The sequence below is a fragment of the Sus scrofa genome, chromosome 14, assembly GCF_000003025.6.
Source record: "Sus scrofa isolate TJ Tabasco breed Duroc chromosome 14, Sscrofa11.1, whole genome shotgun sequence".
NCBI lineage: Eukaryota > Metazoa > Chordata > Mammalia > Artiodactyla > Suidae > Sus > Sus scrofa.
The window spans coordinates 33,465,412-33,481,695 of record NC_010456.5 but is presented as its reverse complement, the minus strand read 5'-3'; the positions used below and the strand labels follow the sequence as shown (position 1 = coordinate 33,481,695).

Below are 16,284 nucleotides of genomic sequence, written 5' to 3'. Positions count from 1 at the left end.
CTTGTTGGGGAAAAGTGACCTCAGCTCGGATCATCAGTGTCGGAAAGTGAGACACATGAACACGGAGAGATCTCGACAAGGCTCTTTACTTCTGCAGAAGGGTGCAAGTGCTCAGAGAGTATGCAGGAAGAAGACAGAACCTCCCTATTTATCCCTAACGCAGGTGGTATATCTGTTCCCTTCCCATTGGTCAGGTCAGGGCGCACATTCTTCGCACATTCTTCTTGGCTGGCTAATTTGAAACAAATTGTTTCTGGGAAAAGGGGGAGAAAGGGGGGGGTGGGAAGGTGTCTCAGACAAAGCAGAAACAAAATGGAGTAACCAAGACTTCCTTTGCTAGAAAAGACATACGTTAATTCTCATAGCTTATCTTCCAGACAACTATGCCACTTTGCCTCTCAGAGGTCTCATCCATGAATGTCAATCTCTCAAGAGGCAGTGAGGGTTAGAGCTGCTGCGTAAGGAGTCTGATGATCCAGAGCCATCCACAGTCCCAGGGTTGGTCCTAACTGGCCTCTTGAAAGTGCTGAGTCCACCAAAGAACTCCCACCCTCAGAGACATCTCGGTGCTGGGGCAGCCACCCTGTCAGCACACATGACATAAATTTTACACAACACTCGGGCCACGTTGCCTAGAGGTTGCTCTAAGCCACCAGTGGTACAAAGAATGATTTTATATGTACAGCTGTTTTAATCTTGATAATGATGTGTTAATTGTGATGATGCATTAGGAAAACGCTAACGAGCACTTCAAAGGCATGTGTCACAGATATTATTGCTTAGGGAGAAACTAAAGTAGATACAGTTTTTTTTTGTTTAATGCCAAAGAAAAATGTTAATGGTAAAAGAAGTGATACGTGGATACCATGATAGATTATGATGATTATATGCGAATGACTGGATTTTGGAACCTTGGAATCAGGCAGAGGGGAAAATGTCAGGTTTAATCTGCAGAGCAAGTGGTGGTATCTTTACAGAGTTCTGAAATGCAAGTGAGGTGGCTCTCCTGGACCCAAACCCAGAGCAACTTTAACTCCCCAGTGTTAAATGGGGAGCTCTGAATGCTCCTCCTGTTCCTTTCTAGTCACATGTCTAGTGCGTATTGCATATTCGATAAACAATTGTGTTCTTACTGTGGTGCTTAAAGGAGGTGATTATAGCCATTTGGCCTAATGGGTTCCACTCCTGTTCCGTCCCAGTAGTAGCTGTGAGACCCTAAGCAAGTTACTTAACCTCTCTGAGCTTCAGTTCCCTCCTTTGCGGATGGAGGTTTTCCTCAGACCAGTCCTGTTTCTCAGAGTTAAGGCATTTTCATGAGAAGCTTGCTACCAAATCACTCATGACATGCCTATTCAAGTGGGACTCTGTGCCCGGCACCGTGTCGAGCAATTTCAGCCAAAGTCAAACAGTGTGGTGGGCTTGAAACCCAGCTCTGCCACCAAAAATCCATGTAGACTTAGGCAAGGTGTTTCCCCTCTGGGGGTCATGGTTCCCTCATCTGTAAAATGGAGCGGGGGGAGTCCCCCTTCATTCCCACATGTTCTCATTAAGAAAAGCTTAGCTTGGCCCCTTTTCCAGCCATGCAGATGTTTCAAAAATATACCAGTTCTGACACTGCAGAGACCAAACATGTGGGTGATTATCTGCATTTTTCACATTTCATTTGTCATCTAGACAGGCTTTAAGTACGTGGATAATGAACTCAGAATTCCAAATGAACTTCAACTGATTCCTCTCTTCCTCTCTTTGAAGCAAGAAAGTTTTCTTTGAAGGAAATGAGAATTGCATCTTTTTTTTTTTTTTCCTGCTCCCGGCAGAACATAGGGCTTGCCCGAGGCTGCGTGGTGGGAAGGCAACTTGCCAGAGGGAGAAGACATGTGCCTCAGAAGGGGTTTAATGTGATGGTTGGACCCCCAGGCTCTGCACTTCCAAGAGCCCCATGTTCCCATTTCACCTCTGCCCCTTACCAACTACGAGGCTTAAAATCTTGGGGGCCTTCCTCGTGTGAACAGCAATGCCTATGCTGCTAGGTTATTGTCAGGACTAGAGCTATTAAAATGTTAAATGTAATGTATTACACTGTTCTTCATGGCAGGCACAAAGAAACTGCCCTGTGAGGTTTGGTGCTATTTTTATACCCGTTTTATTGATGAGAAAACTGAGGCACAGAGCGGTTAACCAACTTGCACAACTTCAGAGGTAGGAAGTGGTAGGACTAGGAAAAGAAACATGGTAGAAATAATAAACACATAGGTTTTTATAATTGCAAAGGAAAGAGTGTGGGGAGAAATGCTATGAAAGGATGGAGGGGTTTGAGGACAATGTCTCTTATGAATGGGACTGTCTGACAGAGGTTTTTGTCCCCGAGGACGTACTGGTTGCTGGTAAATGTTTAACAACCAGCTCTCTGGGAAAAACAAACCAACCCCAAAACCTAGTTTGTGGTGTTTATCAATTTCTGTGGTGTAAATACTCCTGCCACTGTGGCTCGTTTCAAGCTACCAGTGTGATGTCACCAAGCACAGAGTTGGGACGGTGCTATGTGCAGCCCACACACAGTCACTCTCACAAGTCAGCAGTCTAATTTTTTTGTCCTCATCTGACCTCTGATCAGTTCCCTTGAAACAATCCTTTGGCTGTCTCTCCTGGGCCACGTACCTTCACCTCAGCTACTGAATCATCACAGATTGTGCTGGTACAAATGATATGCACCTGTGGGGTCCCACGTTACCGCTTCAGGCATAGCCCACAGAGGGTTGAGTCTCCTAGAAGCAGTCAAAATAATGGGGTGTGTGCTCAGGGAGTTGGGGGGCAATGTCCTGCCTTGACCTGAGTGGCTCCCTGCTCACAGCAAAGACAGTTTTCAGCAAAATGGACAACAGTAGAGCCATGGAGGGAAGTGGCTTAGATGTCATTAAAATTTCATGTACTCCTGCTGCACACAAAATGTGATGCGGGAGAGGGGGGGCGTCCAGAAGCCCCCGAGCTAGTTTTCAAAATGAACTGAATCCACAGCTCCTTCCTGCCACGGCCCCCCTTCCCCACCCCTGAGATCTTAATGTAAAGCCTGACAAATGTAGAGCTGCCTAATTAACTTGCCTCTTGTCTCCTAAAAATACCTCTTCTCCTGGCTTTCCTTTGGCGACAAGAGCAGAGTGGTGATCATATGGAAAGGTCACATTATACCGAGAAATGTGACTGTGTGGGCAGAGGGCCCCCTGCACCCACCACTCACCGGCCCAGATGCATGTGTTGGACACGTTTCCTCTGTGCATTAAATCGATAACCAAGAAAGCATGGCCGCCTATCAAGGAACCCGCTTGCTGCTACCCCATTGAGGCTGCATCTAGGGACCCCTCTCTGGGATGAAGGTTGGAGTTCTCCAGACTGGCTTACACAGCAGGGGCTGGTCTCTTCCCCGACCACCTTGCTTCCTCCTGGCCTGCCTTTCCATGCATGCCTGCAGGGGTCCAGTTAGCCAGAATGGAGGAACTGGCTCATCTGGCCTGAGGAACATAGGTGGTCGCGACCATTTGGGTCCTTCAGGAAGTAGGTACCAAGACAGAGTTAGAAGGGCAAGGGGGTGGGGTGGGGTGCGGTTAGAGGTAAAACGGAGAGGGAGCAGGATTGCACAGGGTGAGCCTTCAGACTATGATGAGGTCTGACACTTGGGAGAGCCGGAGGAAGGCATGCAGCTCTGAGACTCTCAGCAAGCCCCATGGAGAGCTTCAGTGCAGATTGCCTACTGGGGAACCCCGTGTTGGGCACAAGTGTCCAGACCCTCGGACTCTGGAGCTGAGGACACTCACCGCCTGGGGCTGTCCAGGAAGTGAGTGTCCTCAGCGCCAGTGCTTTGCTCTTAAGTAACTTTGGGGATTGCACCTAAGTACAAGGCCAGAGTCATCACAGGATGCTGGCTTTGTCTGGTCTGTTCTCAGTCCTCCCTTCGTTCCTATCCCATAGTTTGCCCTACATATTCCCAACATCATAGGCAATGGGGTTTCAGAATAAGGGGGTGCTGGAGTTCCCGTCATGGCTCAGCAGAAACAAATCTGACTAGCATCCATGAGGATGCAGGTTCAATCCCTGGCCTCGCTCATTTGGATAAGGATCTGGCATTGCCGTGAGCTATGGTGTAGGTTGCAGACAAGGCTCGGATTCCGAGTTGCTATGGCTGTGGCATAGGCCAGTGGCTACAGCTCGATTTGACCCCTGGCCTGGGATCAAATGCCCCAGGTGTGGCACTAAAAACACACACACAAAAAAAGAATAAGAGGGTGTTGTTCTGTAGCTGCAAGGACTTAAGGCTAGAGAACAACCTTGCTGCGTTCTGGGCTGGAGGTTTTTGCAGGCTGCCACCAGATGACATGCATGGAGATTCACCCTTAGTATTCCAGTCCAGGTCACAGGGGATGGAGATGTAGACTAGGAAATATACTTCCCAATTGTCATTAAGCCTCATCTATATGGTCCACAAAAATGTGGGTAAGTGAAGTGAGTCAGAAAGAGAAAGACAAATACCCTATGATATCACTTATGTGTGGAATCTAAAAATATGGCACAAACGAACCTATCTATAGAACAGAAACAAACTTAGCCATAGAGAACAGACTTGTGGTTGCAAGGGAGAGGGAGGAGTAGGAAAGGAATGGACTAGGAGTTCAAGGTTAGTAGATGCAAACTATTACCTATAACTAGATAAACAGCAAGGTCCTACTGTATAGCACAGGGAACAATATTCAGCATCCTGAGATAAATCTCAATGGAAAAGAATATTTTTTTAAAATGTGTCTGTATGTGAATAACTGAGTTACTTTGCTGTGGAGCAGAAATTAACATGACGCTGTAAATCACCTATACTTCAATTAAAAACTAAATTTAAAAACAAACCAAAAAATCTGGGAAGCTCAAATAACCAGTCCTGTTTCCTTCATTCTTAGTGTTGACATGCGCAGATAATAACAAATATATTAACCTTGTAAACAGTTACAATATTACAAATAGGGCTAGGAGTTCCCGTGGTGATGCAGTGGTTAACGAATCTGACTAGGAACCATGAGGTTGCAGGTTCGATCCCTGGCCTCACTCAGTGGGTTAAGGATCTGGTGTTGCCATGAGCTGTGGTGTAGGTTGCAGATGTGGCTCGCATTCCTCGTTGCTGTGTGTCTGGCGTAGGCCGGTGGCTATAGCTCCGATTCGACCCCTAGCCTGAGAATCTCCATATACCTCGGGAGCGGCCCTAGAAAAGGAAAATGACAAACAAACAACAAATAGGGCTGAAGTCATCTTCGACCATCATCCCAAACTAGTTCCTACCCCAGAATTAGTTGACTATTTAGTGTGATTCCTAGTATAGCCACCCCCAACCCAGCCCTTTTATGCACAAATAGCTACAGGGAAAATTGGAATCAAACTGGGGACAACTTGGTTCCAAGACTTTCCACCTTACATTTTCTCCTCCACCCGATGTCACTGCTCCGTGAACCCAGGCTCTTAAAGGCTTTGCCAAGGAGTGCTTTTGACATGCCAGGCACTGTGCCAAGGACCTCAATTAACCTTTACAACAACCCTGTGAGGGGCGGTGTTATTGGTCCCATTTTGCAGACACACACACTGAGGCTCAAAAAGATTAAGGACCTGGTCTTAGAGCTAGTGAATGTCAGAGGTGGGATTTGAACCTAGGTCTGTCTGTGCTCTTGACAAATATGGCACCTCCCTTCTAGGACATGGCTGAAGTTTGTTCTCCCTCCACCAAGTGGCCAGTGCATTGCTGAAATTGATTTCGTTTGCCCAACTCAAGGCACAAGCTTAGATAACATCACAGGTGAAGCCGTATGTCTGTGCCAAGCTTGACACAGGCTTGTCAAGACAGTGAGCAATGGGCCTGCTGGACGTGTGCAGAGAACCAGGCACACTGATGGAATCTTCTTTCTGTACATGATGTTAGCCACTGATCCAAGACGTCTGTTGGTAGCAATTGGTGTTTCACTCAGAGCCAACACATTCGGACGGATCTAGGACCAGGGGCATAATCATCAGGTGACCGGCTTTGCTCAGCAATTCTCTATTCATTCTGGAAACCCCCAGCTCATCCTGGCCAGATCATACCAGACAGCGGCCAATTGTGGTATTGAGGGGAGGAAAAAAAACAAAACAAAACAAAAAACAAACAAAAAAAACCCGCTTAACCGGAGCGCCTGCCAAACCTTTACTAGGAAGCTAAAAATAGCCGTTGCTGTGGATGGCCACAGACCATGAAACACATATGCCAACATAATAGCCCCATGTAAAACCGCCCCCTGTGGGGTGTCCTCCAAGCCACTCACAATTAAGCTTAAGTGATGATATATAGGACATCATTTTCCAGGTGGAGGACACTCCAATGCTTTGTGGCCCGAGTACCCAGGAAGTTTTGGGAGGGTGGGGCTGAACTGAGAAACAGCCAGGGCGAGCATCTGGAGCCATTGGCAGGTCCCCTGCCATCACTGAGTGTTGACTGCTGCCCCCAAGGCCCCATAGCACCATTCTGGGCACTGCGTAGGCACAAGAATAAAGAGAAAGCATGGCATAGCATGGCAGAAGTAAGTTAGCATCTTATTTAATTCCCACCACAATTTTGTGAACTAGACACTCTTAATTACCATAAAATGCCTGGTACAAAGTGAACTCTCAATGAAATATTATTTAGACCCAGTTCTTCTTGAAAGTATTTATGGGGAAATGTGCAAACAGATCAGATGTAGTTGATGATTTAATTGCCATCGCAATGTCCAGTAATTCACCTGCATAGAATTGTAAATGGTAATTGACATGTGGGAGATGCTAGACCTTGAAAGGTGATGACAGGCATGAACTTGACACAGAGAAGCTACTGGAAGGGTAATGATCCTTGTGTCATGACTTAGAAGTTAAACAGGCAACAGTCTGAATACCTTTCTTGGATATGAAGCAAAGCTATGGTTGTAAATATATAGCAAGTGGAATGCAGATGTGAATTAAATACAGATGTGCATGAAGTGGGCCCTTTGGAGGCCAAGCCCAACTTTGGTGGTCACTACACTGTCTGGAGATGCAGGCGAGAAGGTACCTCTGAAAATGGGCATGAATGGAATCCAGTTGTGGAGTGGGACTGCAGGAACTCTAGAAGTCTAGTCATCTCTCACACACACAGGCTTAAGGTGATGGCTAGTGTCTCGGGTATTTTGGAAATTTCCAATTACAGGCGTACCTCACTTTGTTGTACTTTGCTTTTTGTACTTGACAGGCATTGTGGTTTGTTAGTTTGTTTGTTTTACATATTGAATGTTTCTGGCAACCCTGCAATGAGCAAGTCTATTGGCATCATTTTGCAGTAGCATTTGCTTACGTTGTGTCTTTGTATCACATTTTGGTAATTTGGCAATATTTCAAACTTTTTCATTCTTACTACATTTGTTGTAGTGATCTGTGATCAGATCTTTGGTGTTACTACTGCAAAAAGACTATGTCAATATTACCTTGATGATGGTTTAGATTATGGTTGGCATTTTTTTAACAGTAAAGTATTTTTAAAAAAAAATCTTATTGAAGTATAGTGGATTTACAGTGTTGTGCCAATTTCTGCTATATGGCAAAGGACTCAGCCATGTATGTATGTATATATACATATACACACACATTCTTTTATTTTTATTTTATTTTATTTTATTTTATTTTTTGCTTTTTAGGGCTGCACCACAGCATATGGAGGTTCCCAGGCTGAGGTCGAATCAGAGCTACGGCTACCGGCCTATGTCACAGCTACAGCAACTCGGGATCCGAGCCATGTCTGTGACCCACACAACAGCTCACGGCAATACCAGATCCTTAACCCACTGAGTGAGGCCAGGGATCAAACCCAGAACCTCATGATTACTAGTCAGATTTGTTTCCGCTATGCCACAATAGGAACTCCCACATTCTTTCTTAGTATTCTTTTCCATCATGGTCTATCTCAGGATGTTGGATATGGTTCCCTGTGCTGCAGGGTAGAACCTTGTTGTTTAGCAATGGAGTGTCTTTTAATTAAGTATGTGCGTTGGTTTCTTTAGGCAATGCTGTTGCACACTTAGACTATAGTATAGTGTGTAAACATAACTTTTACATGCACTGGGAAACCAAAAAAATTGTGACTCTCTTTATTTTGATATATGCTCTATTGCAGTGGTCCAGAACTGAACCGCAGTATTTCTGAGGTGTCCCTTTTTTAAAAAAAATTTCTGGAAGAACTTTATGTTTTTATTGTTTATTTATTTTGGAGAAAATTTTTTTCCACTTTTTAGAGTTTTTTGAAGTATAGTTGATTTATGTTGTAATAATCGCTGCTGTACATACACAAATGGATTCTTTTTCATATTCTTTTTCTATACAGATTATCATAGAATGTTGGGTAGAGTTCCCTGTGCTATATAGCAGGTCCCCATTGACCATACATTCCATATACATTAGTGTGCAAATGCCAGTCCCAAACCCCAATCCATCCCTCCCCCCCAACCTGTTCGCTTTGGTAATTTAAGTTCATTTTCGAAGTCTGTGAGTCTGTTTCTATTTTGTAAATATATTCATTTGAATCATTTTTTTAAAATTCCACATATGGGAGTTCCTGTCGTGGCACAGTGGTTAACGAATCCGACTAGGAACCATGAGGTTGTGGGTTCGGTCCCTGCCCTTGCTCAGTGGGTTAACGATCTGGCGTTGCCGTGAGCTGTGGTGTAGGTTGCAGACGCGGCTCGGATCCCGCGTTGCTGTGGCTCTGGCGTAGGCCGGTGGCTACAGCTCCGATTCGACCCCTAGCCTGGTAACCTCCATATGCCGCGGGAGCGGCCCAAGAAATAGCAACAACATCAACAACAACAACAGACAAAAAGACAAAAGACAAAAAAAAAAAAAAAAAAAAATTCCACATATAAGTGATATCATATGACATTTTGTCTTTCTCTGACTTAACTTCACTTAGTATGGTAATCTCTAAATCCATCCATGTTGCTGCAAATGGCATCATTTCGTGGTTTTTTATGGCTAATATTCCACTGTATCTATGCACCACATCTTCTTTATCATTTCCTCTGTCTATGAACATTTAGGTGGCTTATACATCTTGGCTATTGTAAATAGTGCTACAGTGAACACTGGTGTGCATTTATCTTTTTGAATTATGGTTTTCTCCAGATATACATCCAGGAATGGGATCGCTGAATCATGTGGTAACTCTGTTTTCAGTTTTTTAAGGAACCTTCATATTGTTTTCCAAAGTGGTCGCTCCAAATTACATTCCCACCAACAGTGTAGGAAGGTTCCCTTTATCTCTTCTCTAGCATTGATTGATTGTTTACTTTTTTTTCTCTTTCTCTTTTGGCTGTCCTGCAGCATATGGAATTCCTGGGCCAGGGATCAGATGCAAGCCACAGTTGTGATCCATGCCACAGATGTGGCAGCACCGGATCCCTCTCTCACTGTGCCAGGCTAGGGATCAAACTTGTGTCCCAGTGCTCCAGAGATACTGCCTATCCCATTGTGCCATAGCAGAAACTCTGTATGTTTGTAGACATTTTGATGATGCCATTCTGACTTGTGTGAGGTGATATCTTATTATAGTTTTGATTTGCATTTCTCTAATAATTAGCGATGTCGAGCATCTTTTCGTATGTTTTTTGGCCATCCGTATGTCTTCCATGGAGAAATGTCTATTTAGATCTTCTGCCCATGTTTTGATTTGGTTCTTTTTCTTTTTTATATTGAGCTGCATGAGTTGTTTGTATATTTTGGAGATTAATCCCTAGTTGGTTGCCTCTTTTGCAAATATTTTCTCCCATTCTGAAGGTTGTCTTTTCATTTTGTTTATGATTTCCTTTGCTGTGCAAAAGCTTTTAAGTGTAACTAGGTCTCATTTTTTAGTTTTTGTTCTTATTTTCATTACTCTAAGATGTGGATTCCAAAAAGGTATTGCTGTGATGTATGTCAGAGAGTGTTCTGCCTATAACGTTTTTCTCTAAGAGTTTTACAGTATCCAAGTCTCACATTTAGGTATTTAATCTATTTTGAGTTTATTTTTGTGCATGGTGTTAAGAGAATGTTCTAATTTCATTCCTTTACATGTAGCTGTCCAGTTTTCCCAGAGCCACTTATTGAACAGACTGTCTTTTCTCCATTGTATATTCTTGCCTTCTTTGTTGGTGATTAGTTGCCCAAATATGGGTGGGTTTAATTCTAGGCTTTCTGTCTTGTTCCTTTGATCTACATTTCTTTTTTTGTGCCAGAACCAAACTGTTTGGATGACTGTAGTTTTGTAGTATAGTCTGAGGTTAGGGAGCCTGATTCCTCCAGCCCCATTTTTCTTTCTCAGGATTGGATCTTAGGATGGTTCTTCAGGGTCTTTTGTGTTTCCATACAAATTAAAATTTTTTTGGTTCTAGTTCTGTGAAAAATGCCATTGGTAATTTGATAGGGATTACACTGAATCTGTAGATTGCCTTGGATAGTATAGTCATTTTGATAGTATTGATTCTTCCAATCCAAGAACATGATAGATCTTTCTATCTGTGTGTCATCTTTTATTTCAACAGCATCTTATAGTTTTTAGAACACAGGTCTTTTGCCTCCTTAGGTAGGTTTATTCCTAAATTTTTATTCTTCTTGATGAGATGGTGCATGGGATTGTTTCATTAATTTCTCTTTCTGATCTCTCATTGTTAGTGCATAGAAATGCATGAAGTGTCTGTGTACTAATTTTGTATGCTGCAACTTTACTGAATTCATTGATGAGCTCTAGTAGTGTCCTGGTAGCATCTTGAGGATTTTCTGTGTATATGGTGGAATGTAATACAAGAAAAGATATGTATATATACACATATACATTTCTACATACATATATGCATATACATGTATATATGTGCATAAATATGTATATATGTATGTAGAAATTTGCTCGAGTGTAAATCAACTATACTTTATTTAAAAAAAAACTAAATAAATATTAAATGAGGAAAGAACAAAAAAAAAGAAAAGGATTTTCTCTGTATAGCAGAAATATCTGCAGACACCAACAGTTTTACTTCTTCTTTTCCATTTGAATTTATTTATTTTTCTTCTTTAATTTCTATGGCTAGGATTTCCAAAACTATGTTGAATAAAAGTGGTAAGAGTGGACATCCTTGTTTTGTTCCTGATCATAGCAAAGATTCTTTCAGTTGTTCACCATTGAGAATGATGTTAGCTGTGAGTTTGTCACATGTGGCCTTTATTATGTTGAGGTAGATTCCCACTATGCCCACTTTCTGAAGGGTTTTTATCATGAATGGGTGTTGGATTTTGTCAAAAGCTTTTTTTGCATCTATTGAGATGATCATATGGTTTTTATTCTTCAGTTTGTTAATGTGTATCATACTGATAGATGTGCATATATTGAAAAATCCTTGCATCCCTGGATAAATCCCACTTGATCATGGCATATGATTCTTTTAATGTATTGTTAGATTAAATGTGCTAACATTTTGTTGAGGATTTTTATATCTACATTCGTAAATAATATTGGTCTGTAATTTTCTTTGTGGTGTCTTTGTCTAGTTTTGGTATCAGGGTGATGGTGGCCTCATAGAATGAGTTTGAGAATATTCATACCTCTGCAATTTTTTGGAGCACTTTGAAAAGGATAGATGTTAACTCTTATCAAAACATTTGCTAGAATTCACCTGTGAAGCATCTGGTCCTGGACTTTTGTTTTTTGGAAGTGTTTGGTTTTTTTTTTTTTTTTTAATCACAGTTTCAATTTCAGTAATTTTGATTGGTTTGGTTCATATTTTCTATTTCCTCCTGGTTCAGTCTTGGAATATTGTACCTTTCTAAGAATTTGTCTGTTTCTTCTAAATCGTCCATTTTATTGGTATATAGTTGCTTGTAGTAGTCCTTGATGATCCTTTGTATTTCCACGGTGTAACTTCTCCTTTTTCATTTCTAATTTTATTGATCTGGGCCCTCTCCTTTTTTTCTTTCTTCTTTTTCTTTCTACAGCCACACCTGTGGCATATGGAAGTTCCTGGAGCTGGAGCTGCAGCTGCAGGCCTGTGCCACAGCCATAGCCAGGCTGGATCCAAGCCACACCCTTAACCCACTGAGCAAGGCCAGGGATTGAACCTATATCTTTGTGGACACTATATTGGGTTCTTAACCCACTGAGCCACAGTGGGAACTCCCTCCCTTTTTCTCTTGATGAGTCTGGCTAAAGGTTTGTCAATTTTGTTGGTTTTTTTCCAAAGAACCAGCGTTTAGTTTCATTGATCTTTTCTGTTGTTTTCTTCCTCTCTATTTCATTTATTACTTCTCTGATCTTTCTGATTTCTTTCCTCCTACTAACTTTGGCTTTTGTTCTTTCTCTGGTTGCTTTAGGTATAAGATTAGGTTGTTTGAGATTTTTCTTGTTTCCTGAGGTAAGCTTTTATTGCTATAAATTTCCTTCTTAGAACTGCTTTTGCTGTGTTCCATAGGTTTTGGATCATTGTGTTTTTGTTTTCATTTGTTTCTAGGTGTTTTTTATGTCCTCTTTGACTTCTTCAGTGTTCCATTTGTTGTTAGTGGCATATTGTTTAGTCTTTGTGTGTTTGCATTTTTTGCATTTTTTTTTCTTGTAGTTGATTTCTAATCTTACGGTGCTGTGGCTGGAAAAGATGCTTGATATGATTTCAGCGTTATTAAATTTACTGGGGCTTGATTTGTGGCCCAAGATGTGATCTGTCCTGCAGAATGTTTCATATGTGCTTGAGAAGAATATGTATTCTGCTGCTTTTGGATGGAATGTTCTATAAATATCAATTAAGTCCATCTGCTCTAATGTGTCATTATGTGTCTGTATTTCCTTATTGATTTTCTGTCCATCGCTGTAGGTGGGGTGTTAAAAGTCCCCCACTGTTATTGTGTTATTGTTGATTTCTCCTTTTATGGCTATTAGCAGTTGCCCATATTGAGATGCTGCTGTGTTGCATGCATATATATTTACAATTGTCATATCTTCTTCTTGGATTGTGGATCTGGATATCTTGGATGCAATTTATTTCATATCCTAAGAGGACAATCACAGTGGGTGGGAACAGTGATGGAGTGGCATCAGCTCATCCTGTTCCCAAGAGCCTTTTGCCCTCATTTCTTCCCAGATCTGCAGTCAGTGATATCATGAAGGTAGCTTGAAATCAACCATGGCAGGAGTATTTACGCCATGGAAATTGGCACATGCTACAACTCAGGGTTGGATTTTTTGGTTTGGTTTGGTTTTGGCCCTTTGTCTCCCTAGAGAACAGGTTATTAAACATTTACCAGCATTACTGGGTGGGAAACTTATATTAAAAAGTATAATGATATCTTAGGTCATAAAAATCTCAGAATTGGAAGGAATTTTAGATATTCTTACCCAATTTCAGATGTGGTGCTAGAATTCTTTTCCGGAGGTTTCCCTGAGGGTAAGACAAGCACAGTAGCAGAGAGCAGGATGAGTTTTCGGTGTTAACACACTATAACATGAAATGACATAGTGGAAAAGTCGTCTTTTTTCAGTTCTCTACTGTCCTTTCTTATTATGCAAAAGAGAAAGTCTCATTTTAGTGCTAGTCATTGTAACTCTCCCTTTTAACCAGGAGAGGGCGGAACCCCAAACTCAAAGCCTTGTCCAGGCAACAGTGCAAGCTCTGAATGAATAACATTGTTTTGTTTCATTGTATTTCCTTTTGTGGTCACCTTCTATTTGTGACAGGCAATAATGGCTTTCTACCTACAGTGCCAGTGTCAGGTTTTCTTTTTACTGTGTTTTTTTTTTTTAATGAGCCTACTTAAAGAGCACTGTTCAGTAATTAATAATACAAGTGGTAGAGAGAGATGGCAAATATCCCGGAGGTGGTTTGCAAATGACCAAAGTGTGAGGAACACAGATGTACCCTAGGTCAAGCAAACTTCGTTGAATGCTACAGTCATGGAGAAGTCACCACTTCACAAGACATCTCTTCTGTTACTGCAGTCGGCGAGATGCCCCATTCAAATAAAAAAGGCTTGTTTTCTTTTCCTTTCCACCACCACTGTTTTTCCTTCTTCCTTTTTCATTTCTTTGGGGAGGGGTGTGTGTGGGAGTGACTGCACCTGTGGCCTATGGAAGTTCCCAGGCTAGGGGTCAAATCGGAGCTGTTGGCCTACACTACAGTCACAGCAATGGAGGATCCTTAACCCACTGAGAAGGCCAGGGATGGAACCTGAATCCTCATAGATACTAGTTTGGCTCATAACCCACTGAACCACAATGGGAACTCTGTCACCACCACTGTTTCTAAATTAAACGTATCTTCAACTCTATTTTCCTGTTGGACCAACCACCCCCACTCATCTTCAAGATTTCCTATTTCTATTCTTGCCTTGCCTTTGGCTTAGGATTCCCATTAATTATCATGGACTTTTGAGCCTTTGTAGTGAAATGAGCTGTAATGCTCCTGAAGGTCTAATTCTGCCCTTGGTGTGTTAACATTTCTTCCGTTGAAGCTGTATTCTGCTTATATAGGAAGAATTGAGGTTGCAGTTACCAAGCAAAAGTGGCTGGATAATTTGTTCCTCTGTATATAATTTCTGGAATTACATTCTGTAGCTTCCTCTCTGTGCCCTTTGGAAACCAGCATCTCCATGTGACGTCCTGACTCTCAGACTCAGCGGTAGCTGATGTGAGCCACTACTTATTGCAGTCTTGCTATGTACAAGGGCCTGAGCTGAGAGCTCACATGCATCCTCTCACCTATACCTCACAGCAGCCCTAGAGTCATCAGCTACCCTTACTCCATTCTACAGCCAGTTTGCCGCAGCTCAGAGAGGTCAAGTCATTCACTCAAGGTCACATAGCCTGTGAGCAACAGAGCCCAGACTCCTGAGCAGATCTGTGAGCTCCTCACATCAGCACTCTTAGCCCATGACATGGATTGCTCATTTCAAACCCTCAGACCTCCACAGGGGTAGGGGGCGGGGGGTGAAGCACGTGACAAGGGGGATGGCTATGATATAACCAGAGAGCCTCTGAGAAGAGGTTTGTTTTCTCAAGTTGGAGGAATGTACAGTAAGTGAACACAGAGCAGGCTGGCTCTCTGCAGGCATTTGGCCACCTTCTCGTGATCTTTCCATCCTTATCATTAGTGGTTTTGTATGTGTGTGTGTGTGTGTGTGCATGAGAGAGAAAGAGAAAGAGGGATACCGAGAGGCCCTACCTGACCTTCATCTAGGCAAATTCATACCCCTCTTCCTCCTCAGCAAATATACAGCCAGTTTTTAGGTACTTTAGCCACAATTTTCTTTCTCTTGCCAGTATTGTCATTAAAATTAAAAAAAAAAATCTGGGAATGAATTCAATAGCAGTCTGTAGTGTTCGAGCACGAGGTGGATATGTTTTCTCCAGCCGTTTTCTCAACATTTACATGCACACATTGCCGCTGCACTGCTGCATGCCAGGCAGCACACTGGCTACCATGGATACAGGGGAAAAAGGCGACAGGGTCTCTGCCCTCTGTGTGCCTCCTGTCGTGTGCTCACCACTGGGAAGGAGGTGACAGAAGGGGGAGACACAGGGCACGGAGGGCTGTGGGAGCTCCTAAGTGGTGAAGGGACAGAAGGGAAAAGTATACCTGGCACAGGTAATTATATCTGTGAAAGCCCTGAGGCAGGTGAAAGGAGGAGGGACTCTAAGAGGTGCAGAATGGTGTATGCTGCAAGGCTGGCCTCTAGTTGGCATTCAGGAAGGTGTGAATGAATGAATGAAGGATGAGCAGAGAGGGTGAGAGGTTGCGGGGCAGCAGCGGGAGGTGATGAGAGGTGTCCTTGGGCTAGCCATGGGGCCTTTGAGTCTGGTACAAAGAATTCTGGCCTTGATCCCACAGCGAGGGGAGACCTTGGAAGCATCTTCAACAACAGTGATGAGATCATATTTGTGCTTCTCCAGAAACACCAGCTCACCTCTCATCCTCCAACATCGATAGGAGGCTTGGAGTACCTGTCGTGGCTCAGTGGTTAATGAATCCGACTCGGAACATGAGGTGGCAGGTTCGATCCCTGACCTAGCTCAGTGGGTTAAGGATCTGGCGTTGCCGTGAGCTGTGGTGTAGGCCACAGATGCGGCTTGGATCCCAAGTTGCTATGGCTGTGGTGTAGGCCGGTGGCTACAGCTCCAATTAGACCCCTAGCCTGGGAAGCTCCATATGCTGCGGGTGTGGCCCTAAAAAGACCAAAAAAAAAAAAAAAAAAAAAAAAAGAAAAAATAGG

General features: G+C 42.9%; 1 protein-coding gene across 1 annotated transcript in view; it reads left to right on the top strand.

Moving 5' to 3' along the window:
- The window catches only part of CCDC60 (coiled-coil domain containing 60), a 188,471-nt gene that overhangs the window by 33,071 nt on the left and 139,116 nt on the right, over positions 1-16,284 (top strand). The window lies entirely within an intron of this gene.